The sequence below is a fragment of the Galendromus occidentalis genome, unplaced genomic scaffold (genome assembly GCF_000255335.2).
Source record: "Galendromus occidentalis unplaced genomic scaffold, Mocc_1.1 scf7180000077497, whole genome shotgun sequence".
In the NCBI taxonomy this organism is placed as follows: domain Eukaryota; kingdom Metazoa; phylum Arthropoda; class Arachnida; order Mesostigmata; family Phytoseiidae; genus Galendromus; species Galendromus occidentalis.
This window is the reverse complement of record NW_003805485.1, coordinates 1005550-1013536: the sequence shown is the minus strand read 5'-3', so window position 1 is coordinate 1013536 and position 7987 is coordinate 1005550.

The following is a 7987-nucleotide window of genomic DNA, read 5'->3' as shown; positions in this document are numbered from 1 at the left end:
CGTTACCTCACATGGTCTCTGAACGGTCAAATCAGCTTGGAACGAGCCGGCGAGAATCACGCAGAGTATTTCCGACGCAAAGTACGTACTCGACAATTGCGGCCCTACCCCGTGGTGGAACTTGCATCGGTGAGAAAGACGTCTTTGGATTTTCTCGAACGGAAGGTCGAATCTTGAAGTCCGCTTCGATGACCTTTGACAGAATCCAGGGAATTCACAGCACGATTATAATAATCGTATAATAATCCTGCTGGCTCATCTGCAGCCCTGTGGAATCCTCGAGCGCCGTGCTCTGAGCCTGTAAGGACTGCCCGTTTTCAGGGGCAATCGTTTTCACGGCTCCACCGTGGACACTCGAGGGCCGTTCGAGCCGCAAAATAAAGGAAAACCAGTGAACCAGTCGCAGAGACCGCGAAATAAGGATCTTCGGTAAACCAGATAGAGGTGTACTGAAATATGCACAGGACAGTCAGAGACATCAGAGTTTCTCAGCCTGATCTGCCGTTGTCGGCCTGATCGCTGCTCCGCATAAAATGCGCGGACTACGGTCATTCGCTTGGCGATGCCATCGAAGAAGCGTTGATCCTTCCAAATAAATAGGTATCGAGCGAAGTGATAACGAAGTTCCATGACGAAGAACGTCGAGGCTTCCGACCATTCACCCGGAGGCCAAACTACGCCAAGGCGTGGCTCCGTCCACAGTGACTCCTCGTTCGGTATCGTGTCGCTCACGTTGTCGGAGAATGTGGGAGAAATTGATGTTCAAAGCTCCACAACGGAGAGCACCCAGAGTGCTGCTGACGAAGAGAGCAGAACGGAACAACCCTCAACCCCGAAACACAGTCTTCCCCAGAAAGGAATGGCCGCTGTCAAAGGATCTAAAAGCTCGAAAATAAGACTCGGAGCTAAGGGGAGCGAGAAAAAACAGGAGATAACCGTTGAGGTTCAGAACTCCGCGAATACAGCCAAAACGCTGAAAGTAAGTAAAAATTGAACAGTGAAAATGGCATGTGTATATCTTCAATGGCTTCGTCAGGATCACCGAAATATAATTAATTCCGGAAGTGGAGCGCTCTCTCTTCCCCAGGATCAGAGGAAGAATATACGTAAGCATCGAGCAAGGCCTATTATTACTGAAGAGAGGAAGTCAGATCCAGACGAGATCACGAAGGGAGACGGCGCTCGGTGTTGTCGTTTGACTTGATGTCGTGGAGCATTCATCCGCCGGTCATCGCTATGATTCCGCATCTTGAAATATTGCACTGAATATCGTTCCATATCAAAGTTCTTACGCTGAAGATGGCTGTCCAGTATCGAGTTATTCTTTGCTTACTATGTGGGAATAAGTCACGGGGATCTCGAACACAGGGTGACGACTTTATACGACAGTATCGATGCGAGTGCAGAGAGACGCTTTTCTTCAATTTCTATCTCACTCAGAACATGGCGACCTTCGTCACGCTCGGATACCGTTCCCCCCACGCTCCAATCTGACTCGGGTCGTCACAGGATTCCGCATTCCTCCTTTCCCCTCTCTCTCTCTGCGACCGTCTCTGATGACTTTCGTCGCGACGGAGGAGTGAAAGCATCACGTAGTCTGACGAAGTTGAAATGATACGTGAGAAAGGAGTGAACAGGGTACTCGAAACAATGAGTCGGGAACGACTGCCTGCAAGCTGTGATCAGAGGCCTGCTTCTGCGTTATAGAATTCGACGACGGGCCGTGATAGTTGTCCGTGTCGTGCCGCGACTCGCTACATCGAATTCAGTTTTCGGTATACTCCGGAAGCTAGGCTAGTCATCACCTGGTGGCGTGTCATGTTTGTGGCTCGTCGAGGAGGCTGGAGCTGGACGGAGCGGCAGTTTTAAATTCATGGCAAATCAATCTAGGTAATTGAATATTTAATACACCGAGGAATCGATTGTAGCAATCGGTAGTTCTTTCTGAGGGCTGAATATTGCGTGCTTGTCTGATAACTCACGGGTGTTCTCTGGACAACAGCATGAGAACCGGAAAAAAACTCCTCGCTGAAAAAGGCCCCTGTAACTTCGCGACTCTCTGTCTATTTGACCCTGAGACTCGGTGAAGCCTTCGGAAAACCTTCGGCGCGGAGAAAATTCAGCAGAGTCACAACACGGGTGGAACTCCCCCGTTTTTTTCAGACACGCTCCAACCAGAGAATTATCCATCTTCACAGTGCGTAGGAAGATCGAGTGCTTGCTGCCGAGCTTCACGCGAATCACGTTTGAGACTTCGGCCGAGGATTTCTTGTGGAAAGCCTTGAGGCCGCCGATCGTCTCTGCACTCGACAAGCCGAATCAATGCTGACAGGGCCGGGAAATATTCAACACCCTCAATAAGGAAGACTCCCCGGAGAGTGAGGCGGTTCCGACGGATCAATCTAGTTCTACCAGATCCGTCTTCAGTCCAGAAAGAAATTTTGTTCAGCTTCCGAATAGTTCGCGCGAGGAGTTTCCTCCCTAAAGCTTATTTTTTGGAGACTCAGGGGCACAATGCATACTTCCTTATTCCTTAGACTCCTTAGACTCCTCAGACCCGATCGGGCTGGGGATCCGGTCTTGGGCACGATCGACCTCAAGGGGTCTGAGAATACCACTTCCCAATCCCGCTTCCTGTGAGCTGAAGCCAATGCTCGAGATACCGGGCATCGACGGGAGTTATTGATTTCTTTGACGGGCTGCGGACAAGCCCCAAATGACCTGCATCCACCCCCGCCTCTCCGCTGAATTTCTAGCCAATGTGGCTCCTCAAGGAAAACAAGGCTCATTTCGCCAGCCCGTCGCCGTCGCCTAATTGGCGGCTCCTCACCGGTAGGCGACGATCCTATTGCCGGTCCTCTCCTCTGAGATCATTATTACTTCGACTCGAACTTGAAGGGAATCGTTCGCCGACTCGTATGTGTCTCCCCCCGCTAGGCTGGAACCGGGCTCGTTCAGTTATCTAATACCAATACTGCGCTGCCCCTCCTGATCCGGATGTGCGTGTCGAGAGCAGCGCGATCCGTGCTGCTACACGATCGCAGAATGGCACGAGTCAGTGACACGATGATTCTCCAAGCCAGGGACGGACTGTTTTCGCTCGTGTTCCAGCGTGCGCCTGGGTGATGATATTCTCGAAAGAGCCGTCTCTCTTATTCGCAAGCCGCCGGACTCGTAGACGGCCGGCCGTCTGTTCCTCTGATACTTCGGAGCAATCCAGGAGGGTTCAACTCGCTATCGCACGATTTGTCGATCAAGCCACAAGCTCACGAAATCTTTTCCGACGACGGAACGATTTCTCCCGACCACCATATTTGTATTAATAATATGATGAATGATGAGAGACGCATTGGACCTCCCACGACTCAGAGCGCCCAAAACGAACCGAAGGGACCGGGACAGCTCGAGCATCCTCTGGAGGGGCACGGATGATTCCCCGCGGCTAGAGGCGTCGGAAGGTTTTTTGGAGCTCGAAATCTCTTGCGTTTGTTGAGCCTGGATTGGAGAGTCCGATTCATATTCACGCGGAGCCTTTACAGAGCGCGGCATTTGTGGCGGGAATAATTCATGAGCTTCCAATCCGAGGAGACGGACCTTCTAATTATCCCGGGTGATTGGGATACATGTATTGTACTCTGCTCCGCTCGGAGCTGCTCGCTCCCCACGCGGGAAATATCTCGCTCGGCTTCACTTTCGCGCCGACTAGCTTTGAGCGAACTTCCATTAGATAGGGTCCGGGACGCGGGACACCGAAGCAGAGGATGATTGATAGAATATTGGGTGGGCGCTATTCATTCCAGCCGAACACTCGAATCACACTTGACCCAACAGTTCCGACAATGATCGATTGGAGTGTTGTTCATCGAATGCGATTTCCCGGGATCTAGGCAGAAGGGGTACTTACCACGTTCCGATAGAGAGGGAAAAACTCCCCTATTGCAAAGCAGAGAATTTCAAGAAGAAAATTGAATCACTAAAAGGGTCAAGAGGAGTGTTTGGACCTTTCCACCTCAAGTGCTTCTTTGCAGGTCAAGCATGACAACAATTACCCGGATATCCTGACGCCGCTGGCTGCTTTTGGCAAGACGCGGCTGCTGCTTGGCCTGCGTCTGAAAGAGAGAAGTGTGCACAGCTTTGACCTCCAACGATTCTTGGGCTCATCCTTCTGCTCCCTTACTTCACAGCTGGATTGAGATTGGGATCAAGTGGGAAGCGGAACGAGACTGAAGCCAGAGCCTGCTGAACTCATGTCAATAGACTCCAGGGGGGTTTTGAGCCGATACACCACGCGGGCACCAAACCAAACCGGGATCAGGAGGCGGTAGTTCGTCAAGATGTGGGACAAAGTTTTCACAAAATTCTGTAATCCATGGGCAGGATTCCGACGCAACACGAAAAGATTTCGGGATGATCCTCTCGGCTCGCTCCCTCTAGAGGGAAGTCGTCAAAATTGCGGATTCGAATGGCGAACATTCCCGTCGGCGGGACCATAGCCATCACGCATCTGCCCAATTGGCGCGATTGCTAGCGGAGTGCTTCCGAGTCGAGCTAATTATCCAATCGGAGTAGGCGAACGCAATTTGAGGCGATACAGCGCTCAATGACGCGGAATGATTGCGCTGTCGAACCAGCTTCTAATATGCAGGATGGCTAACTCCGAATCTGATGTGCACTGCGACCTTCACCTTGGGGAGTGGTTTGATGCGGATGGACAAGATTTCCCTTAGCTCCTTATTCCGCATCGTGAAACATTATGCACCTCTTATAAACTCAGGATTCCGCTCCTAATTCAGCGATCCGATTTTCCGTGCCCGAATCAATATCCATGAGCTGGCCCCAGCTCTGTGGAGCCTGGATACTCCCCACATCACGTCGACTTTCCATCCTTCCAGACCTCGAACGATGTGAAGCCTTCGGCATGAGAGGTCGCCAGTCGCTTTGATATAAGACAGTGCTATCTGTGGTTAATATCACGATGGAACGTTTCCCCGGACTCTTCGGATCATTGCTCAAACAGGACCGTATTATAACAAACTCGGATGGGACGAACATAAACGAAAAGTTTTCCGCGAGCCAGCCGCAGCGCTCTATTGCGGCGGGAAAGGGCCACCGCAGATATCTGAGCGAATTTTCCGAGAGTCCGCGCATATTCAGCCATCCCGATCAGCCCAGACGTAGCTAGTCCATACAGCGCCCCGGCGAAATCCGAAAAATGTCACCCCAAAGAAGAAACTCCTCTCAGGAGACGAACGCCCAGGTAGAAACTCGGGTACCCTGAGGTAACGAAATCCGTAACTTCCGGCACACATTACTAGGAGATGACCTGCTCTGCCGGGAAATTTATGGAGGAGTCTCCATTTTTCCGGAAGTCGGAGTCGGGAATCGTTTCCCCCGGGAGATGCGCCCGGGGCTCGTGTCTCCTCTTGGCCTTCCAGAGATCCGTGAACTTTGAGATTCGCAGATCCCGGATCCGCGGATAAGATCCGCACCAACCCGGATCCAGAAAAAAATACGTATACATGTGTACAACTTATGTACAGTTCTCTGCGGATTCGCTGCTGATCTCCACATGTTTATGATATCTATGCGGAGCCTACCCTGAAGCATTTCATGCATTTTCCGCTTTTGGAACTCTCCAAGAAATGTTTCCAAACCCAGCTCATCTGGTCCGTCGCTACCTTGAAGTCCTCCATGATGAGGAATGCTCCGTCTAAATACAAGGAGAACAACAAAAATGGATATACGGGCTCGTACCGGCAGGAGGGCTGCAGTTTATTCTCGATAATTTTAGGCTCTACAAACTTGTTCGCGGGGAGCAGTCCAGATCACGAACTGCGGAATAAGAACGCTTGCGCATGAGGTATGAACAGTTGTCTCTCAGCTGCTATCGACCGGATCCCGGTCATAAGTCGCAGCGAAGTCCGACATGCAGAGCCGTCATGTCGGCGGGAAATGAGTGAGGGAACAAGCCCTCAGTTTTGAGACGAGAGGTTCCGAACCGAAATGGGAAATTCATGACTCGCGTTACCTGCTTCCTCCATCGGAGAAACGCGATTAATGGTCGCTTTCCTCCCGACTACTATGTATGTACGATGGTTTTCCCCTACATTCGTGGAATTCGTGGAACAAACTCGTGCGGATCCTGCGGATCCGGATCCGAAAAATCCTGCAGATCTTGCGGATCCAGATCCGCGAAAATCATGCGGATCTCGCGGATCCGATCCGCTGGAAGGCCTAGTCTCCTCTCGCCCTCGCTAGGCTCAAGCTTATAAGTTAACTCTCGATGCCTGCCCTCGCGAAGGGAAACGTCAGATATTAGGATCTTCCGTCGCTGAATCCTGTCAAGGATCATGATGGCCTCGCGCAGGGTCGACTTCAACGCGTTTGGCTACTTGCCCCGCAGGTACACGGCCTTGATCCTCCTGGGTACATTTGCTCTATGGTTCCGTCCTCGGAAGCAATGTGAATAACAGCACCCGGGACGTTAAACCTTGGCTGTGTGGTCCAGCCCGAAAGAGTTTTTTAGCTATTTGCACCATCTCAGCTACGGCTCGGCAGTCTCATCGGCCCCAATCCGAGTTGCGGTATTCTAATATCCAGGGAGAGCAAGCGGGGAGGTTCACATCGGGGGAGAGTTTTTATGCAGCTTCCGAAAATGAGCTCGGGATGGGTAACCACCGGAACAATGAAAAAGCGTTCTGGGAGTCCGTTTCACTTTCTCGAGCCAAGACCATCAGCATTGCAAATCGGCGCTGACCTTCGAAATCCGCTAGAAAGTCTGTTGGTGATTCAGACGCGGAGGAGGAAACGGCGGACTCGATTAAGGCCATCAGCATAGAACGCATGTCGAAAATGCTCCCGCGCCTTATCGCCCGCCGTCGGAGGGAGAAAGATGAAATGAAAGGAAGCAGACGGCGACTTCACCCGGATAACTCCGATTACTCCTCATGTCACTTGAGCGATTGTTTGCGACCTGTCTGCGCCCAGTCAAGAATCATATCCACGATGTCCTTGTCCAAAAGCCCGCAGAAAAACGCCTCTCTCTGCTCGTCCAGACGGAAGGTCTGCGAGCCTCCACCTTGTCAAGAACTTCCAGAAAAATCTCGATCGGTAGGCATTGGTCGATTCCGAGATTTGAATCTCAATCATCGGAGGAGGCTACGACTGATCCGTGAATATTTGCCTGAGATGTATTGGCTGATTACCTGACGGAGTCCGTATTCCAATTACCACTCAGTTCCCAGCTCTATTCCGTGGTTAGGGCAGCAGACAATACATAACGTTCTCCGGACGTTATGGACGCGAACCCTTCCTCCGGCATCCGGTCCCTGGCTGTTCCTCCGGGAGATGGGGTATTTTGCGATGGATCTCTTGCCGTGTGCGGACATTCTTCCCTCAAGTCATTACACGAAACTCTGGAATACCCAAAGAGTCATCCCGTCACCCCAGGAATCCCATGTATGTAGGTATGATCCCCCCCGTTCTGGAGTCGATACGAGGCTCCGAGTCGGTTCCTTCTATTCATTAGAAGCCGAAGAGACAAATATGTCTTGCTATGACCTATGACGAATTGAGCAGCTCCTAAGCTCGTAGCACCCGTTCACAACTCAAATCCTAATCACACAGCTCTTGGCACCGGGAGGCTGTCGGACGTGTCAGACTGGAGATAGGCCCGGTAAGTCCTTCTCCTGATCTGATGACTTCGGAATGATCCATCAGCGGTCAGCTATTCTGCGGGTCAGTTCACAATGGTTGAGACTTCTCACTCGAGGTAGATCATTGCGCTTCGAAGCGCGGACAGGCAACGACACAAACATGTATCAATGGAACTCTGAGTGGGAGGATATGATCCGTCTAATCTGGCAATCATTCCACACTGATCCGCACGACTTTTTCGTCCCATCTCGTGCAGGATCAATAAGTTCAAGGGTTTTCTATATTATGTATTGAGCCTATTCTCCTGGAATGCAAATCGATATCGGGTTTG